This window comes from Notechis scutatus, chromosome 1 (assembly GCF_049901735.1).
Source record: "Notechis scutatus isolate UNSWTSFEM ecotype Mainland chromosome 1, rNotScu1.2, whole genome shotgun sequence".
In the NCBI taxonomy this organism is placed as follows: Eukaryota; Metazoa; Chordata; class Lepidosauria; order Squamata; family Elapidae; genus Notechis; species Notechis scutatus.
Window position 1 is genome coordinate 89,248,802 of NC_142009.1, and position 21,490 is coordinate 89,270,291.

The following is a 21,490-nucleotide window of genomic DNA, read 5'->3' on the forward strand; positions in this document are numbered from 1 at the left end:
TTAAAGGATTATATTTGAAATAACTGAAATGAAACAAAAAGATGTTTTGATTGAGATTAATGAAAGAGGCTAGAATTAATGTGTTTGTTTCTCTCCTTACTGAAAATTTGGAATGGAAAAGGTAATAATAGAATTAAGTATGCATATATGAATGTATAATTGCTGTCATATTTGTATGTAAAGGTGATGACCCGGAAATATGTTGTCCACTAAAAAGAGATTTTTGTTTTTAATGTGAAAAACAATAAAATTTGTTTAAAAAAAAAGAATCATAAGATACAACACTTCATGATAGTCATAGGTTACTAATAAGCAATCAAAACATACTAGGAAACACATAAAACAATATAAATTGTAAAGATACAAGCAACACAGTTGTAGTCATAAGTGGGAAGAGATAGGTACTAGGAAGGATGAGAAGAAGAATAGTAATACAGTCTTAGTAAATAATTTGTCAGTGTTGTGGGAATTAGTTGTTTAGCGTGATGGCATTTGGGGAAAAAATGTTGAAGAAGGTGCATGTTAATCCTGAGATGATCTACACTTATGAAAAACAAACAAAAAACCCAAAAGTGCTTGCGTTTCTTCACAAAAAAAACAACAACAATTACATCTTCCAGGAAAATACTTTGGAACTATATGTATGTATGTATGTATGTATGTATGTATGTATGTATATATATATATATATATATATATATATATATATATATATATATATATATATATATATATATATATATATATATATATATATATGCAATGCATATATATGTGATGATTCCAAAATATATGTTTATCTGCTGCAATGAGTCTCTCTCTCACCTTCATTCTCACAATATCAATGCAGGAATAAAGGTTTGATTATACACACACTATGTCATATTGCCATAATATAGATTGTTTGCTTTGACTTAATGGGATATATCAATTGATTCATGATAGCTTAGCATTAGGTATGAATAAAATCACTGTGATTTAATGAACTCTGGCTAAATAAAAGCAATCATTTGTTATTAAAATTGACTTAAAAAGAGAAACAAATATTTCTGAACCTAGCATCAAAAGAAACTGGTTTGTGCAAACTGTATTTTACCACTTACTAAAACCAAGGTCCCAGTTTTTTCACTTCTTCAGTGTTTCTTGCTGAATAGCTAAAAGCATTGCCTTTGGTGCTCCCACTGTTCTGACTCTGGGCTTAAGTCAAATTTTCACGGCCAGGGTTACGATTTATCAACTACCTTGATTATGATTAAATACTATTCAACATTTTTTCAGATTACCATCTCTGTCTGACCAAAATTGGAACAAGATAACTTTCATTATTTAAGCAACCAATTATTTAGATTAGCTATGGGGGTGGGGGAGAAGGAGAAAGAGAAAGAAAGAGAGAGACAGAGTGGGAGAGAGAATAAATTATACTACAGATTCCTTTTGTTAATGGTGAAGATTATTCTTTTGTAGTGTGAGAAATGATGATAATTAATATGGGATTAAATATATGTCTTGATTGTAAGGTCTAATAGTTGGCTGTTATCTGTTGCCTGCCGAGATGATGGCATATCAAGAAAGAGGCCTTTAGCATAAATTTATATTTAAGAGGAAACCAGATGCAAAGAGTATAATTTGAGGATATTTGCTTTCAGCCATCTGTGTTGTTAAGCAGATGGTATGAAGACTATCATACCTGCTGCAGTTTTTCTTTTGGTTAGGGTTCATTTTAGGTCTTAACGATAAGAAATTATATAAAAGTACAAAAAAAAGTTTATATGCTGCATATTTAACAGGCTGTATGAAGCTCACTCTCTTGAATTTTGGTTCTCTCCTTTTTTAAGAATTTGTCTTCTCTTTTTCTAACAATATTGTCCTGCACAAATTTTGTTTTGTTTTGTTTTCAAAATCATGCTTGGTCTCTATTATTGAAATTAAATGTCTGAAATAGTTTCACTTTAGGAGAGTTTCTTACTAAATTACAAATTATGCCATGCCTAAAGGAAAGTTTCCCCATTTGCTAAGATCACAATGCAATAATGAAAAGTATATTTCGGAATTTGCATTAGAAATCTTGACATCCTCGTAACCTGATAAATGTAGGTGCATAAAAAGCTATGTTTGTGTTCTGTCAATATTTTACGTAACTGTAAAGTTAAATTGCCTTTAAATTGAACTCAACTCCTGGTGATTTAATGGAGACATCCATTCATTTTCTTGCCAGTAATAGGGAAATAGTTTGTCATTGTTTTTTCCTAGCATGAGGAATCCTAATCTATCCTACAGCTCTGGTTTTCATTTTCCCATCCAGATAGTAACTGCACCCAATCTGTCTTAGTTTCTAAGCCCAGATAAGGTCAGCCAGATACTCCTACTTGCTGAGCGGATGTTTGCACAACGAGGATGTTTAAATAAAGAATTCATTTTCCACGGAACATGCAAGTATGTAACATAGGATGATGGAATCTAGTGTGACCAAATGATTGAGAATATGCTCCACCACCTTTCTTTTATATTTATCTTTGGAAATAGGAAGCAAAAGAACCAAACTTGTTCAGCATATCAAGTAGCAAATTATATGTTTGATATAATGGCTGTATATCTCTCTCTGCAATATAACTTGAAAGTGGTTTCTGCCTAACCTATTTCAGTCATGGGATACCCAAAGCCTGCAGTTTATGACAGTTACCTGGTCCAGGTAAAGCACATCTGTTTAGGAAACTGCAATTCTTGAAAGAGAATTGGTCATCAGGAGGAACCACAAGAAAGAAAAGCCAATATTTTTACTAGAAGCAGTCTTCATGCCTTCCTTTTTATGGTAATTAGACTGAAAAAATAAGCAAGAAATGGTTGAAAATGTGGATAATATTTGAATATTTTCAGTATTTGTATGTATTCAGTCAGTCTGAAGTATGAAATAAATAGAATTATAATTTACACAGGAAAAGCAAAAACAACAGTGGCTACATTTTTCATGTTTACTTCTCCCATTTCTGATTCTGAGATATTTTTTGATCCCAGTAACCACTCTTGAACTATCTCCAATTATGCAGTCTGATCTAACAGATACTTGTCTTGGTTTACAATCCCACTGTATTAAAAAAAAAAAGGATCTGACCTGACCTTGGCTTTTCATTTGATTTGTATGTTCACATGCTTTCGTTCTTTTGTACAGCTTCCTAAGGATCTGCCTTCTTATGTGAGGTAGAATTTTACATAATAGCTCAAGTATTTTCCCCAGAAAAACAATATCTGAAGCCATCAGTTATCATCTGCTCATGAAAATTATGCAAATTGGGATTATGGGAATTTATAGTACAACATGTCTGGAGAACACTGACTTGGGAAGAGTAGATTTGGGAGAGGGCATGTAGAATGACTGAAATTGATTCATTTTACAAGGAAACTTCACTAATTTCTTGATCTAACCTGCTAATTCTGCTTTTTCTATTATTCTCCTATCAAGTATGGTAGCCATCCTTCTCCAAGAACTGTGTCCTCATTTTCAGATCTCAGTTACTTATTGAGTGGAATGGGAGTAGTTAAAGAATGCATTGTCCCCATTAGGGGAGGTGATAAACATGGTTAACTATAGAGTTTCAGTTATATGTATGATAATGAAAATTGTATCCTTCTTGATGCTATATATACTCTTAATTTTGAAAACATTATAAGACCCTCATTAAAATGCACTTGGCATCACAGTAGCTGCAAGATGACATAGTCTGCTGGTTTTTTTTTCCTCAGGATGCTTAATTTGATTTCTGGAGATATAAGACAGGCACAGCATGCTTAGATGCTGCTTACTGAGGCAGAAGACAAAGGAGGGAAACGTGTAAAATGTGCAGACAAGAGTGTGTGATACTAAAGGAGTTAATGTTATGCAGTGATGTTACCTCTGTGATAGGAAGTGTAGGAACAGTGTTCTCCATGGAATGCATCACCATCTGAGCTGCAAAGGTTTCAGTACCATGGCAACACAGAAGAGCCAATTGGGTTCAAGGTGTAGATTCAGAAAGAGGAGTTGGGACTGTGTGCACGATGTGGCATGGAATAAAAAGTAAGCACTCTGAACCTTTTTGGTATTTAAAAAAATCTTAAGACAGAAAAACGTGCATGTATTTTGAAAGATCTCTGGTTCAATAGCGTTCAAAAGAAAGGATTCAATACCTCACAATATTCTTATGTTGTCATTTGTTATTGCTCCCCTTCTTTAGAGATAAAGTACAAATTAAGGGCATGATGAAGTGGTCTACAAATCTTCAGCCCTGTAAATGTTAACAGAATAACAAGAGTTGAGCTATAGCAATGGAATATGGGATCATGATAACAGAAACAGTCTCTAGATCATAGATTGTTGCCCAAATGATTTTAGGCGAAGGCATGCAGCAGAACTTACTTTCCACAAGACACAAATGTTTTCCTGCTGATTATTATTTCCTCCTCCTCCTCCTCCTCCTCCTCCTCCTCCTCCTCCTCCTCCTCCGTTTACCTCGTCCTCCATTTACCTGCTGCAGACCTCCTTTTGCCATCCCTGACTGAAAAGTGTGGAGAACACTTTCTTTATTGCAGTCACAAAAGCCACAGGAAGATGAGGGGAAGCTATAAACTGTTTTTCTGTTTTCCTTTTGCATCTGACCATGGTCTGCTGTTGTGCTGCACAGCATCTGAAGAGGTAAGATGTGCTAGGAATGTCAGGGTTTCAAAACAGCCAGATGGAGAATCTCTGCATTTGTAGCAGCAGCAGCAGCAGCAGCAGCAGCAGCAGCCGTGGAGGCAGTGCAGCATCTGGAGTGCCTGAGCTGGTGGGTTAACTAGGCAACCATAAATCAGGCTTGGTTGAGTGAATAAAGATGTATTTGCAGCTGGTTTGCACTAGAATGTGCAATAAAAGAGAATATGACAATTTGTTTTCCTTAGGGCTACACAAGTGTTAGCGTGTGAAGAATAGGAACCATTGTGTTTTGTGTTCTTTGAAAAGAATCTGTTGCTATATATGTCCTTCAAATAAAACCAGTCACCCAGTTTCTATTGTTGGCTCTTGATTAAAAAGAATAATATTAGAAAACATAACAGACCAATTTGGATGTAGTGTCTTGCGCAGAGGGACTTGGATTTTAAGAGAGTTTGAGAATATGATACTAGTACCGAGTAAAATAACACTTCTGCAGGTGAATATGCAAATGCCACTGCATAGAAACACCCGACTCTCTGTGTGTATCTTTGGCACAGGTCCCCATATTTGTGTATAAAGTTGTAGAAGCAACTTGCCCAGTCATCTCTGGTGAACCAAATTTGTTTTTCAACCACCAGCAAAGGTGGTTGAGTCACCATGGTATAACAGTTCAAGTGTTGGACTAGGACTAGGGAGGCTCAAGTTTAAGGCCATTCTCAGTTATGGCTACTCATTTTAGATGACTTTAAACCAAGTAACTCACTCACTCTCTCTCAGACTAAGCTACCTCACTGGATGGTTGTGAGTTAAAATGAATGACTAACTGCTACACATCTCATGCTAGGCTCCTAAAGAAAACATGGGATGTACATCTATCAAATAAAATTAGACTGCTTCATTTAATACATTGATAATTCTGTAGATATAAATTTGTATGATACATATGCCAGTAGTGATAAGGAAATACAAAGCAAAAGAATGCTGGGATAGCTTGTGCTTTTTTTTTTTTTTCTTAAAGGCTTCCTATCTACAAATAACGTTTTTGTTCGTTTTAAAATTTACTTCTTTAAAGTTATAGCGATAGTACTTAGACTTATATACTGCTTCATAGTGCTTTACAGCCCTCTCCAAGAGGTTTATAGTCAGCATATTTCCCGCAACAATCTGGGTCCTCATTTTACCAACCTCGGAAGAATGGAAGACTGAATCAGTCTTGAGCTGGTGAGAATCGAACTACTGAACTGCTGTCAAGTCGGCAATCAGCAGAATTAGCCTGCAGTACTGCATTCTAACAGTTGCATCACCACAGCTCTTGTGAAAGAAGGAGGTTTGTAATAGACAAAATTAAATGCCCAAGGAAGGGAATTGTACTGCACTACAAGTAGTATTATATATTATTTCCAGTGCTGAGGACTGAGATTGTAGACAAAGAACGAGTCTGGATCTACAGTGAAAGGATGTTTGCTGTGAGCTAATGTCACGAGTAAGTTTGGTGTAATGATTGAGGCATGAGGATACAAATTGGGAGATGTGAGTACTTGTTCTGCCTTGGGCATGAAACAGCTGTGTTACCTTGGACAAATCACTCTCTTTCAGTCACAGAAGGAGGCAATGGCAAAGCACTTCTGAAAGTTTGCGGAAGAAATTGCAGGGACTAGTTTGGGCAATCATCAGAAGTCAACACTGACTCAAAAGAGCACACACACACACACACACACACACACACACACACGGCTAGAGCAGTAATGCTAGCAAGGCGGGGTATCCCAGCGAGCAATCCTAATTGCTTTGTATGCCAAAGTCAGAGAACAGGAGAGTCGTGTTTACCAGAGAAAGCAGAGCTTCTGTTCTTCCATGCAGGCTGAATGGCAGGAGGAAATTCCTATTATTATAGTGTTACACGTTATCTGATGGCGTTTTTTTTTTCCCTGTCCTGATGTAAAAATGCAAAGCTTTGTGTAGGTCAATTGAACTGTAATACTGTAGGATTATTACATTGGGTCAGCTGGGACCAAAAGCAGCTCAAGTGAAAGAAAGGCTTGCGATTTGAATTGACTATTCAGAAGATACTATAAATAATACCACATTTTGTGAAGAAGATTCTCAGAGTACAAAATAAGTAAATGCATGATGCCTATTGTATTGGGCTTCCAAATGCTTTTGTGTTTTACATTTTAATTTTGAAGTATACAGAAGTTAATTTATAAAAACAGGAAATTATCATTGTATTGACTTAATTTAAAATTAAATTACTTAGTAGACTACTGCCACTGAAGTTTCTTCTAGCTAGATTTAAACTGCTTGAATGATTTCTTTATATTAAGAAAAAAATAAAATTGCCTTCTAATTGTTCTCTGAATTCTGCAAAGCAAGTCATCAAACAAGAAGTATTAGAGAAAAGAAACACATACAAATACTATTTAGACAAAATATAGTGTGCATAATCAGTGCATAATCACTGCAAAATAATTTGCAAAAACTGCAAAATATTAAGCAAAAATGTTAACATTTGGAACAGTGTGCACAAAAATGAATAAAAGTTATAGTGCAAGTTTTTGTTTAAAAAATCTCAATCTAGCAAGAGAATGAGATAGATTAAAATAAGAATGGTCACATGAGAAACAGAAATATCAGATTCATAGAAATGTGAAACTGATGCCATCAAGTTGTTTTTGACTCTAATGACTACATGGACAGATCATTATAAATTCAATTAAAAATTGTTATGACCCTGAGACTTCCAGGAAAGAAATGGCAGATTTTTTAGATGGCCCTAAAAAGTGGAGATGATGATGCTGGCAGAATGAAGAGCTGGCAAGTAGACCAGCTCTTTATAATTCCTCTCCAGACAAGGAGAGGACATGAGATTGCCCACAATTCTCCTGATAGCTGTTTGTCACCAGGAGTGTCCAAGACAGCCATTTCATAGCTAAATTGTTAATTACATAACTGTTCTTGTGTTAATTCTTCAAGGTTATCCCCATATTCTATAAAAAAAGATATTATGCATTGTTAGCCTGTACTTTCTTATTTTCAGAATTCGCTAATACTTTCATACTATTTTATATAAGGAACATTGAAAGCATATTCTATAGTATCTGATGTTTATAAAAACAACCAGATCAACAAACCACTCCTACTTTATAACCAGTCAATTCTTGAGGAGAATCAATTGGTGCAGTAGTTAAGATACCAGGTTAGAAACTAAAAGATTTTGAGTTGCAATCCTGCTTTAACACAAAGTGATCAGTGTGACCTTGGGCCATACATTCTGAATTCTTGGTAGAGTTACCAGACATTTGGCAGAAGGAGGATATGTCCTCCTTTTTATTCTGGTGTCTTCTATCTACCAAACATAGCTTTAAAATAAAATATTGTTCAATTTTGAGTGGCTTAGTGCTTTTGTTTTTTTAAAAATATTTGGACTGTTTTCAGTAGTCATTCAAATTTTGTGTATTGTGACCTTGTAACTTGTTTGTTTCTTTCCCATTGTCATCAATAGAATGAACAGCCTTGAATTTTGTTATTTAATTTATTTCTTGATTCCAATATTCGGTTTCTATTCAGCCTCTTCAAATTCAATTTCACTGTACTCCATAGATCACATGACTTGTCCTAGATTTCTATGGTGAAATTTGTATAGTGTGCTAGCATCAACTAAATGATTGTCAGCATATGTTCTTGAAAATAAAGATTTGTTGGAAAAATATTGCGATTGAAGAACCAGCCTTTCTAATTCTGGAAAAAGTAATTTCATATACTTGAGGCCCATGTATTTTGTAGTTTTGCAGTTTTTCTCTGTAATTTTTCTTATGGATATAATGAGAGTTAAATAGTGTGTTTTCTAATTGTCTGTGCACTCCTTTACCTTGTTAAATATCTGGTAATCCTAGCCGTAGGGGAAAAAAAATTGAAGGCAAACTACTTCCAAACCTCTTGCCAAGTAATCTGTAAAAACTTGTCCAAGCAGTTGCCAGGAGTTTATTTGAAGAATAAAATCATAGTTTGATTCAAAAATATTACAAACTCTTCATAAACGATTGGGCCATAGGACTGTACATTTCATGCCATTTCTTTTCTTTCGTGTTTGAGTTTAAATGAAACCCATTTACATATGCAATACTGGTAGTCCTTGACCTACGACCACAATTGAGCCTAAAATTTTTGTGGCTAAATGAGACATTTATTAAATTTTCCTCCATTTTATGACCTTTCTTCCCATAGTTGTTAAGTGAATCACTGCAGTTGTTAAATTAGTAACATGATTGTTAAGCGAATCTGGCTTTCCCATTTTCAGTTTCCAAGCATTTGAATTTTGATCACGTGACCATGGAGATGAAAAGTGATCAAAAATTACTTTTTTCAGTGCTGTTGTAACTTTGAATGGTCATTAAGTAAACTGTTGTAAGTCGAGGACTACCTGTATAACGTAGGAGTTAGGTTGAATGACATTTATATGCCCATACGATATAAAAATAATACTTGTGGTATCTTGTTTTAAAAATACACAATAGTATGAAATTTTAAAATAGTTTTACTCAGTTTCATATCCATGGGTAAATAGGAAAACTAGGTAGTTAAGAATGGCTGAAAATAGTTTATTGACTCATATTTTTAGGACATGTGTCCATAAATCTTGGTTGTGGTGTTTTGAATTGCTTCTGTATGATGCAAAAAAGTCCCTCACACATCAAGTTCATCTGGCTGCATGCCTTGAACCCTTCTGGGACTAATAGATGTATTCAAATTATAGTGCACTAGAAACAAGCTTTGCTGTATTTGTTAAGATTGATTTAAAATGGACCAAACCGTGTAGTTTTTATAAGTTTTCTTTTATTTTTAATTATTGCAATTTACAGTTTGCATTATTTCAAAACTACCAGAGTTCCACCCTTGCCAAGACATTCCTCTTTCTTACCCCATAAGCACTGTCATGATCTTTAAACTGCTCTGACAGTTCCTTGACTAACTCCCTAAAGTAAATCTTGGGGGTGCTCTGTGATTAATGAGCCACATTAAAATGGTGTTGATTTTTTTTTAATTTGAAGGCATATTGTCCCCAGGAATAACGATGAAAATTGCTGCTGTTGAATTTCTTTCTATCAGCTCTCTTAAAACTAGCTTCTACCATGATCAGCCTGAAACATCACTTGAACTACATGGCTACTATTATCTGACAATTGTATCATTAAGTGTTGTACGTTATGATTCTTGATTCTTAACAAATGTATCTTTTCTTTTATATATACTCAGAGTATTTACACCAAAACAAATTCCTTGTGTGTCATCACACTTGCCCAATAAAGTATTCTATTCTCCCTCGAGCCGCTCGGAGCATCCAGAGACTGGGATGTGCTTCGAGTCCTCTTCTTGCAGGCTGAGCTTTAGATGAGGAAACGCTCCGCCCCTCACGTGACATCGCGGAGCGCCTCCCCAGTCTTTTGCTCAGCCTCGAAGAGTCAGGCTGTGTGTTAGAGAGCTCCTTGGCTGATCGCAGATTTCCTTCCTATTTCTCTTTCTGATAAGGTTTGCCTTCTTTCTCCTCCTGCGCAAAGGGTCTGGACTTAAGGGAAAATTTTCCCTCGTCCCTGAGACGAAGCTGCGGCTCGCAGCGCGTTTAGCGCTACCCCCCATCCTTATCAGATCGCATCGCTGCCTCCGCGTTGCCTCGTGGCACGCGTTGTTTTTCTTTCATTTACTGCTGGATTCCCCCCACCCCAAACGCCGACCGGGAGGGTTATTGCCCCTAAGGCCCTAGGCGTGCCGAGCTGACCGGCAAAGCCCTCCTTTTCCGTCCCGAAGCGCGTCCCGACGCAGTTCAGCTCGCGGTCGCCATTTTGGCTCCGCCTCGTGGTCGGGCGCCTTTTTCTGATTCTAGCTGCGGTGAATTAGAGCCCCAGGCCTTGGGTCAGAGCTTTGCTGCCCATTTCTTTCTACCTGGCTCGCTCTTTTATTTTAGTTGGCCTCCCGCAGTCCGTTTTGGGCGAAGTTGCAGCCCCCTCCGGTTTTGTTTTCCCTTGTCTGGAGGCCTGCTGCCAGAGGCCCTCTCTTCTACATAGGCCTCAGGCGTTTATTTGACTGATCCGGCCTGTACTGAGATACCAGTTACTGTTACTGTTCGAGAATAAAAGGAATATATTTGCAAAATAATAATAATAATAATTTCTGTTTTTTTGTACAGTAATAATTTTTTTCATAGATATATAGACACTTACGGATAACCTGTATATATATTGCGTACAAAAAAAAAAAAAAAAAGAAAAAGATAAAAAGAACAAACAAAAAGAAATCAAAGGAATTACAAATAGAGTATCTATTTTTTCCTGTACATACTATATTATTCAGATACCTCACTGTTATCTCTGTACACTACAAATTCCAAAAGGGGGAGAGGGCCAGCTTCACCTTCACCCGGCCTCATCCAGGCCTATTCTGGGCGAGCCAACCGCCTTTGCTAGTATTGTTACCTAACATGGCAGACGACAATCCATCTAAACGTCCTTCTTTGAAGGCTAAAGCAAAGTCCCACTACTTGCGCAGGCAGGACAAGGAACCTAAGGGCTCCAGACAGGACAAGGAACCTTCCAAGGCCGCACAACGTGACGCCTTGAGGCGCCACAAAGCGTTAGAAAAAGAGTTCGACCGGCGTTCAGGGAGTCCCGCTCGGAGACGCCTATACCTCCTCCTCCAACCCCTTCTACCTCTGCTCTACCTCTCCCCTCAGACCCTTCTTCCCTACCTAGGCGCAGTTCGCTTCAGGGTCTTCCGACCCCGGACCTCCGACCAGACGGACCCCCGAAGCCACCTTTACACCCACAGCCGCTGGTCTGCGCCAGGATGAACCTCTACCTCCGAGGTTCCACCTCACATCAAGGCTTGGATGGAATCAGCCATCCGCCAGGGCATAGCAGAGGCACTACAACACGTGTCCAGATCAGGTTTCTCTCCGCGAGCCTCTGAACACGATTCGTTATCACTCAGATCCCTTCCACAACCGGTCCCCCAACTGATCAGGTACTCTCTCAGAGGGATAGCCCTCCACCGGTTGGGGCCCAGATGGAGGAGGAAGGGGACTTTGGGGATTTCAGGGAGGAGGAAGAGGATTCCCGGATGGGATCCTCCCGCTATAGTGAACCCCTCTTAGAGGCTGACATCATGGAGGGGGAGATGTCGGAGGACGCAGGGTCCTTCCTCGACCAACCCACCTTTGGGGGCTGTTCAAACCACATATGTTCAAGTCCCTCCTCCTTAAGGCCAAGAATGTATCTGGCCTTCTTCCCCAGTCCCCTGCTGAACCCCCCAGTCCAAGAGGGCCCAGAAGACTCCATTTTCACCCAACCAGTGGTGGAAGCCGAGGTCATCCCATCCCCTCCCATCTTCGTAGATCTGGTTGCAAAGCAACTTACCTCCTCAGGGACACCTCCTGCTCCATCTAGCCAAGACAAGAGATTCTTCAATCTCGATGCGGCTCTGTCTAACCTTCTGAATATCCCGGAGGTTGATGACCCCATTGTGGGTCTAGCTTCTTCCTCTTCCCCTAGTGAGGCCCTAGAGGCCTTAAAGCCTGAGGACAGGCGGGCGGAGCTGGCGCTGCGTAGGGCCCACCTATCTGACGCCTGGGCCATTAAATCGGCTACGGCCGCCTCATTTTTCACCAGGTCTTCCATCCGCTGGCTACGTCAGCTCAAGGACCACATCCCTGCTTCCAATCTGAGAGCTCACCAGGATATAGCGAAGTTAGTGGCTGCAGCCGAGTTCTCGGCTGACGCCACTTACCAGTCGGTAAAATTTTCTTCCAGAGCCATCACGCCGCACGTTTGCTCGCCGCATGCTATGGCTCAAACACTGGCAGGCGGACGTAAAGAATAAGGTCAAGCTGGCCACTGCTCCCATTACGGGAGACAAACTGTTTGGCCCAGCTTTGGAACCACTGCTGGTCGAGGGCCGCAGTAAGAGAAAGTATTTGCCCTCCCTTTTTCGAAGATCGGAGACCAGGGGCCCCCAGCCCTTTCGGAGGAGCTTCCCCGCCCTTCTACCAACCCCCTTCCCGCCCAGATACCCTAGACCTCCTTCCTTCCGGTCCCAGGACCGCCGGACCCGGGTGACAGAACCAGACGCGGTGGCGGCTACAAGAGACCATTCCGGGATCGGGAGGAAGGCCCTACCGTAGAAGGTAGATCCTCTTCTTCCCTCCCCATTGGCGGCCGCCTCAGCCACTTCGCCGCCCAATGGGACATATCCACCTCCGATGCATGGGTCAGGGACACAATCAGGTTTGGTCTCGCCCTGGAGTTCAGGTCCGCCCCCTGATTGTTTTATCCCATCCCCTCCTCAAGGGATCCCTCCAAACGGGCTCTAATGGATGCAGCCATCCATCATCTTCTTGACATCCAGGCCATTCAACCTGTCCCTCCGGCCCAGAAGGGAAAGGGTTTTTACTCCCATCTCTTTGTGGTGCCCAAACACTCTGGGGGTTGGAGAGCCATCCTAGACTTGAAACGGCTCAACCGTCACCTCATCCAGCGTAGATTCAAGATGCACACCTTGCAATCAATTCTCTTAGGCACCAGGCGGGAGACTGGTTATCTTCCATAGATCTGTCGGAGGCATACCTCCACATTCCAATCAGGCCCTCCCATTACAAATTCCTCAGGTTCTGCCATAATAACCTTCATTATCAATACGTGGCCCTACCCTTGGGTCTGGCTTCGCCCCCGGACCTTCACCAAGGTCCTGGCGGCCCTGGCGGCCCATCTCAGGACCGTTCCGTCCGCCTCCACTGCTACTTGGACGATATTCTTATTCTCTCCCGTCCAAATCCCAGGCAGTCAGGGATACCAGGGTCACCCTCTCCGCCTTACGGGCACACAGTTTTCTAGTCAATTGGCAAAAGAGCCAACTTACCCCTTCTACTCGAATTAACCACTTGGGGGCCATAATTGATTCGGTGTCACAGAGAGTTTTCCTCTCTCCGGAGAGGTTCCTTAGCATTCAAGCCCTGGTCAATCAGATCAGGCGTTCAAGGAGGGTGGCCTTGTTGGACCTCTCTAAATTGTTGGGCAAAATGGTATCATGCATCTCCATTATTCCCTGGGCTCGCTCTACACAGCAGATCCCTCCAATGGTTCCTGCTCCCGTTCCAACGATCCGGAAGAAGCAACTCGAGGGTCAAGGTCAGGGTCCCTCCAAAGGTCCTCACGTCTCTTCTCTGGTGGACCAGTCCCGCCATCAACAGAGGCCACCTATTCGCGGAACCTCAACGACTCACCGTCACCACGGACGCAAGCCTATCCGGTTGGGGCGCTCATCTCGACTCGATCTCTGCACAGGGCAAATGGTCGCTGACCGAGCAGGGGTGCAGCATCAATTGGCTAGAGCTTCACGCCGTCCTTCTGGCCCTGCGCAGCTTTCCTCAGATCCGCAATCATCACGTTCTCGTGCTCACGGACAACGCCACGGCCAAGGCCCATATCAACAAGCAAGGGGGCACCCAGTCCATCCAGCTAATGAGGGAAGCCGAGCGCCTTTGCCGCTGGGCAGAATCCAACCTCCTATCTTTAAAAGCCGAACACATATCCGGAGTAGACAATACTCAGGCGGACTGGCTGAGCAGGGCCACGGTGGACCAGGCGGAATGGCGTCTCCATCCATCCCTTTCGAGGAAGCGTCCAGAATATTCGGCCTTCCGGTGGTGGACCTCTTCGCTTCCCGACCAACACTCAGCTTCCACGGTTCTTCTCCCGGTATCCGTCTCACAGGTCGGAGAATCACAACGCTCTGCGTTGCCCATGGCCCCCAGGGCTCCTATATGCCTTCCCTCCGCTCCCGTTAGTTCCCAGAGTAGTTCAAAACTCATTCAGGAGAGGGCAGAACTTCTCCTGGTGGCTCCCTATTGGCCCAGGCGACCGTGGTTTGCAGATCTCCGCATCTTATCAGTAGCGCCCCATGGAGGATCCCCCGGACAAGGTCTCCCTCTCTCAGGGGCCCCTTCTGCATCCGGAGCCTCAATGGCTCCAGTTAGCCGTCTGGAGGTTGAGCGGATCCGTCTGACTTCTGAGAATCTTTCAACTCAAGTCATCGACACTATTTTGGCCGCCAGGCGCCCTTCCACCACACGAATTTATGATGCCACTTGGAAAGGGTTCTGCAAGTGGTGTAGCGGGTCTCAGGTTAATCCCCTCTCTCCCTCGGTGGCACAGATCCTGGAATTTCTTCAGGAGGGTCTTCGCAAGGGGCTCGCACCTAACACCCTGAGACGGCAAGTTTCTGCTCTCTCAACCGTGGTCTCCTGTGATAACTACGGTTCCCTTTCTCACCACCCCAGGGTTAGATCTTTCCTTAGGGCGCCACCAACCTGTGCCCTCCTACCGCTCACAGGTTCCCCACATGGGACCTCAACAAGGTCCTCGTTTCTCTTACACGTCCCCCGTTCGAGCCTTTGAGGGAGTCATCCCTGCAGTTTCTCACCTTCAAGGTAGTTTTTCTAGTAGCTATTACTTCTGCTCGTCGAGTTTCGGAATTAGCAGCTCTGTCAGTCAGAAGCGATCTATGCGTGTTCCACGCAGACCGGGTGGTCCTTCGTCCTGACCCTACCTTTCTACCCAAAGTTAACTCTCCCTTCCATAGGTCACAGGAACTGATTTTACCAAATTTCTGCCCCAGGCCCTCCAGGGGCAGGAGGCCCTCTGGCACACCCTAGATGTTAGAAGGGCCTTGCGTATTTATATTAAGCGCACTCAATCCATGCGAAGGTCGGAATCCCTCTTCCTATCCTTTCAACCCAGGTCAATGGGGCTTAAGGTTTCCCCTTCCACCATCAGTCGCTGGATCAGGGCTACTATTGCGAGGTGCTACCTTTCCCATTCTCTGCCCGCTCCGGGTGGGATAACCGCCCATTCCACCAGAAGTGCAGCCACCTCGGCGGCCTGGGCCACACAAGCCCCCATCGCTGACATTTGTCGGGCAGCCACCTGGTCCTCTCCGTCCCCGTTTATCAGACATTATAAAATAGATACGTACGCCTCAGCGGAGGCCTCTTTGGCCGACGGGTCTTACAGAGGGTCATCAGTGATCCGGAGGGGCCTTCGGGCCAGACGGAGTCCCACCCGTAGGACAGCCCAGCTTTGGTATGTCCCAGTCTCTGGATGCTCCGAGCGGCTCGAGGAGAATGGGCGTTGGTTCTTACCTGATACGCCCCTTCTCGGCGAGCCGCAGGAGCATCCAGCCCCACCCTAATTTCTCCGTCTGGTGGGGGCTCTTTCTTCAGCCAAGGAGCCAATAGTAGATTAGAAAGAATCAATAACCTCTCTTCTCGTTATCGCAAAACTGGGGAGGCGCTCCGCGATGTCACGTGAGGGGGCGGAGCGTTTCCTCATCTAAAGCTCAGCCTGCAAGAAGAGGACTCGGAAGCACATCCCAGTCTCTGGATGCTCCTTGCGGCTCGCCGAGAAGGGGCGTATCAGGTAAGAACCAACGCCCATTCTATCCTATCCTATCCTTTCCTATCCTATCCTATCCTATCCTATCCTATCCTGTTGCTATTATGCCACTCACTGTCTTCTGAGAAAGAGAAACTGGAATTGTTCTTTTTATAAAGTGTATCTGATAATCCTGGTGGGAGGGTTCATAGACCACAGGTATACCTCTACCACCTGATTCAGATAATGTTAAATCTGCAAATAAAGAAACTCTTTCTTCTTCAAACCATTCCTTTTTTTGTGCGCAGAAGAAACTATGATTAGCAGTGCAAGATGATAAAGTAAACAAGAGAGCCTAGCCATTTTGTTTCCCCAAGATTGAAAAAAAAATCTTTAGAATTTTAAGTACCAGCTGATTATATCTAATATAGATATCAGTGTAATCTTGTACAATCTTTCATCAGTTTATTTTTTTCAAATGTCTCATATGATTTATTTCCCACGTTTATTTGGTAGACCTCAAGTGACATGCATAATGCTTTTGTCTTCTATTTTTCCCACAATAACAACAACACTGAAAAAAAAAATGAGCTGCCCCCAAATCACCCAACTGGCTTTCATGCCTAAGGAAAGAACTAAAACTCAGGGTCTTCTAGTTTATAAGTCAGCACCTTAACCTTTATGACAAAATTGGTTGAAAGTAAGCTGATAATATTAGGTTGCATCGAAAGCTGTAATGCTTTGTTGCCATCTAATAGTTGGCTAGATTTTTACAGCCTGAGTATGATAGCTCTGAAAGACATCCTCATTCTAGAATAGTGAAATATAAATCAGTAGTTATTTAGATTGGGAGAGAAATAATAGGTGCTAGACTGTTGGCAAAACAGCTGAATTTTTATGCAGTGTGGTGCAAATCTGTTTCCATGTCATTGCTTCTAAATCACAGCAGATAAAATCAGATAAACTTTATTTTAAAACTAAGCGTCTGGCAACAACCGTTCCTCAGATTTGACGGCCTCCAATACTCATACATAGCTTAATATACTAAGTGGTAAATTGAAAATACTGCTGATTACAATTGAATAGACCCCGTTGTTTTTGTTCTAATATTGTTGGGCCAAGTTTTCAGAATACCATGTTCTCTTCATGGCATCTTTTAGAGCAGGGGTTCCCAACCTGGGGTGCTTGCACCCCCTGGGGGTGCGAGAGCATATTCCAGGGGGTGCGAGAAAAGTCCAGGTAAATAATAGGATATTGGCTATATGTTGGCATTTTTATTTATTATGCAATGGATTAACTTTGTTTTCATTTTAGAGTTAAGTATCGTTATTTAGTGGCCGTCATATACATAGCTGAAAAGATTCAATCCTACCATATATTTAATGCGTTCAGTAGTTCCTAAAGTCTAAATTTCAGGGGGTGCGAGGTTTGAGTGAAATTTCTTTAGGGGTGCGGGGCGAAAAAAAGGTTGGGAACCATTGTTTTAGAGTCACGGAACTGTAATGTCAAAATAACACTAATAAAGATAGGTCTTATATCATTTCAACAATGGCTGAGCCATGCTATGACAAAGTTTTAAGTTATATATGGGGAAAGGATCATAATATTTGAATATCCAATCCTATATTATGTATTTCTATTATTCTTAATTCTGTTTTGTTGGATTGCCCTATCTCCATCCCTGTTAAATTTCATTGTTTTAATCTCCTATTATTTCTTTTTTTTTAGAAAATAAGTTGCTGTTTTCCTGGATACTGGTGAAAATTGCATTGGACAGCAAACGCAGAATGCTAATTTGGAGACAGGAAAAGAGAATAAATACCACACTTCTCCCTGAGTCCTATTTGAGATAAATCAGCTTGATGTCACCAATGAATATTTCTGCAGAGGGCTGTTAAACTAGGGCAAGCAGAACTGCCAGCATTTACACACTGGAGAGAAACGTGAGTGCTTAGCAAAATCTGTGTGCTAAAAATAATTTGCACTTTTATTTATAACAATGTTATCTTCATTGGGAAGAGACAGGTAGAAGTGTGTATCACAGGGCAACAAATCCATCTTTTTATTTTCACCATTGCTTATTATCTGGTGGAGATAAATTCAGAAAGAATGAGATAGTCTTCATTGTATTGTATAAAATAATTTTCATATAGCTTTGAGGCTACTTTCTGACAGTCTGTATTGGGACTACAACTCCTGCAGTTCTTGGGGTTTGGCCTTGCTGGTTGGAAAGCTGGAACTTGAAGATTTACAGATTACAGATTAACAGAGTTGGAAGGGACATTGTAGGTCATCTAGTCCAACCCCCCCATCCAAGCAGGAGACCCTACATCATTTCTGATAAATGGCAGTCCAATCTCTTCTTAAAAGTTTCCAGTGATGAAGCTCTCACAACTTCCGAAGGCAAGCTGTTCCATTGCTTGATTGTTCTCACTGTCAGAAAATTTCTCTTTATTTCTTTATTTGATCAGTTTCCATCCATTATTCCTTGTCTGGCTTTCAGGTGCCTTGGAAAATAGCTTGACTCTTATCATAGTTATGAGGCACCAGATATGGTACTCTAAAGAATGATGATAAATCATGATCAGTGATTATTGTCTGCTGATTTGTAATCCAACTATTTTAATCAGATAAAAAGCAAGACCAAAATGGCTTAAAATAATTAAAAATTGAATTGACTTTATTTGTATAGTGTCATGCTTTTGTATTCATATAAAGTTTATTCTAAAGTTATTCTTGGTACTGAGGGAAGAGATTTTTTATACCTCTGGGTTGAACTGTAGAGTCCTTGATGCTCTCTGAGCTTGGTTGTTTTCTTGCAGACATTTCATTACCAAACTAGGTAACATCATCAGTTACAAGAAAGTGGGTTTGCTTGATTAGGATGTCATTTATTGTTAGCTTGTTTGACTGTGTTGGTAGTTCATTGATTAGGGTATTGTTTACTTCTTGATTGTCAGTCTAGTGTTATCTCTGTTGATCTAGATGTTGATTACTGATGATGTGTTTGGAGTTTTTTGTTTCTTTTTGGGATTTTTGATTGTCTCCTTTGAATGATATGTAGATAATACCATTTATAATCAATATGTAGTTAATGTTTATAAAATGTATATAACATGAAAGCAAACCCCATTCCCTTCTGGCACTGATAATGTTATTAGTTTGACAATGTCTGAAAAAACAACAATCAAACTCAGGAATAGGAAGGACCCTTTGGAATTTTACATGATTTCAGATTGAGAAATAAAAAATAACAAGTTTAGCTTCCATTTGCATGTCTAGGGTTGAATAAAGTATAATAAGAGTTGGATATAAAATAACTTAAGATATGTTGCAAAGGCAATTTAAAATTATCAAAACTAAAACAATACTTTAAACAAATTTAAAATCCACAGAGAAAAATGCTGCTGTAACATTTCTTTTCAAATCTCATCCAACTGGTTAGATTTGTTTATTAAAGCAATTCAACAAAATGCTTGCTAGTTCTTAGGGAAAACAAAAGCATGTAATATCACCCACTATCTTAGTCTATTTGTTTTGCCAAGCTCAAACTAGTCCTTTCATGTATTTTATCCTGAAACAAAAAAAACAAGAAATGTTCCAACATTCTAATTCTCCAGAGTACATTTTCTTAGCACTGTTTGATGACTCTCAGTGTAAAATATTGTCCCATTTCCTATAAGGAATATTTATTGAGCTGGAATAACCAGAATATAGGAGTTTTGAAGTTGAAGGACATCACTAAACAGCTTTTGGATGATGGGGGGAGTGAGCCAGTAATTTCCTTCCATCTTATGAAAGTCATATTAATGGACTTGAAAAAAGAACTTGACTGAGGACTATATGCAGTAGATATGGAATCTGAACACAAAAGCCTTCTCTAGTCCTTTGCAGCTAGAAATTTGTGTTTGGACCATAGTGTGCACAAATGCATACATAAATCTCTATGATCAGGTTGCTCTTCCTCCTGATATCTAAAAGGACCAGTTTTGTTTTAAAACGGAAAATAAATGATGGTGAAGTAAGTTGCCTTTTCCAGAATGAGTGATAAACCATCAGAGAAAATGTGTTTCAACATATATCCCTTCTCCTAATAATATATAATTCATGATTTAAAAAATATCGTTCCTGATTTTTTTGTTCGGGCATTCTGTTAAAATAAGGAGAATAAATACTCATGTTCTTTTCTTCATTTTGTTAAAATAATATTGCTTTGTAAAATGGGGAAGTCAGTTGATTTTAAGTTGCTGTAATTCATATACAGCCAGTGAAGGTGGTTTTTTTTGGGGGGCTGAGGAAGAGGAGAAGAAAATATAAAAATGTATATAGTAAACAGATTAACATGCGTGTGGAAATGAAATTTAAAAACTAGCAAATGAAAAATAAACAAGGTAAAAATAAACCTTATGTGTTGCATTTTCTACCCAGCATATCTCGTTCTTCTGAATATAGGCAATGCGGTATCCAGACATTTACAAATACTTTTAATGCTGTAACTTTTTAAACCAGCTATTTGTCATTAGTTCTGTTTGCTACAAAAGCTCAAACTCCAACATTTCATTGCCACCTACAAGCACCAAATTGACTTTAGGTCTCTTGTAAGAATATCTAAATGTAGGCTGTTGAATAATCCCTTTGAGGGCCCTGTAACTATTTTTATGCCTGGATATGCGTCATCAGTGGGTATTTTCTCTGGTGACTAGCTTACATCAGTAGGTCTCCTATCATACATTCTATATGATTGATGGGAGTCACTGCTGCTCTTTAGTGTTTATCCATGACCTCGAAGAATGGACAACTGGAATTTACAGGCTGTTGCAGTCTTTGGAGTGACTGGAGAGATGGACAGATGGTATTTTTTCTGATAAATTCAGGTAGTGCTGGAGATGCAGTTTGGTGGGGAAGTGGGGAAGAGGAAGGGTGTTCCTGGTCTCCGAAGCTATTAATTCCAGCTTGGGGGGGGGGGGAATGTTTGTTTTCACTGGAAAGGTACACTTCCCTAGCCAAAAGAGAAGAAGCTGCAGGCAGAATTTCAAGATGCAGTGTGTTGCTCGTGTTGTTTCCTAGTGATATACTCTACTGCAATGTGGCAAGAGCAGTGTGCCGTGGTTCAGTGAGGCTCTCTGTTATTGAAAGATCGCTTGCTGCTTTACAGCTTGGAGGGGGATGCTGTGGAATGTAATGCAGAGAAAAGGCTGAGCTGTGTGGGCTCTCCTTTTCTTAAGCAAAACAATAAAATAAAACAAAAACAGGAGGCGGGGGGGAGGGGAGGGAGCGAATTCAATTCAGGGTGAAATTGTAAGGTGCAGTGAGTAGGGCAGCCGCTCTTGAACCGGCGGGGTGCACCTGCCTCCAGGACCTGCAGAGCTGCTGGAAACAATTAATTTCCTGATCTCTCTCAAGTCGT

The 21,490-nt window shown here is 40.9% G+C and overlaps 1 protein-coding gene across 9 annotated transcripts in view; it reads left to right on the top strand.

Annotated features, from left to right (window-relative positions):
* Positions 1 to 21,490, top strand: part of HIVEP2 (HIVEP zinc finger 2) — a 154,490-nt gene that overhangs the window by 55,565 nt on the left and 77,435 nt on the right. For 5 of the 9 annotated variants that reach the window (XM_026666192.2, XM_087970625.1, XM_026666197.2 and 2 more), the window contains exon 2: positions 17,812 to 18,026. The exons of 1 other annotated variant lie outside the window; for it this stretch is intronic. The gene's annotated coding sequence lies outside the window, so the exon portion shown is untranslated. Of the gene's footprint in view, positions 1 to 17,811; positions 18,027 to 20,808; positions 20,958 to 21,490 lie in introns of those variants that run through there. 3 more of the 9 variants (XM_087970630.1, XM_026666196.2, XM_087970642.1) reach the window with 2 other exon arrangements.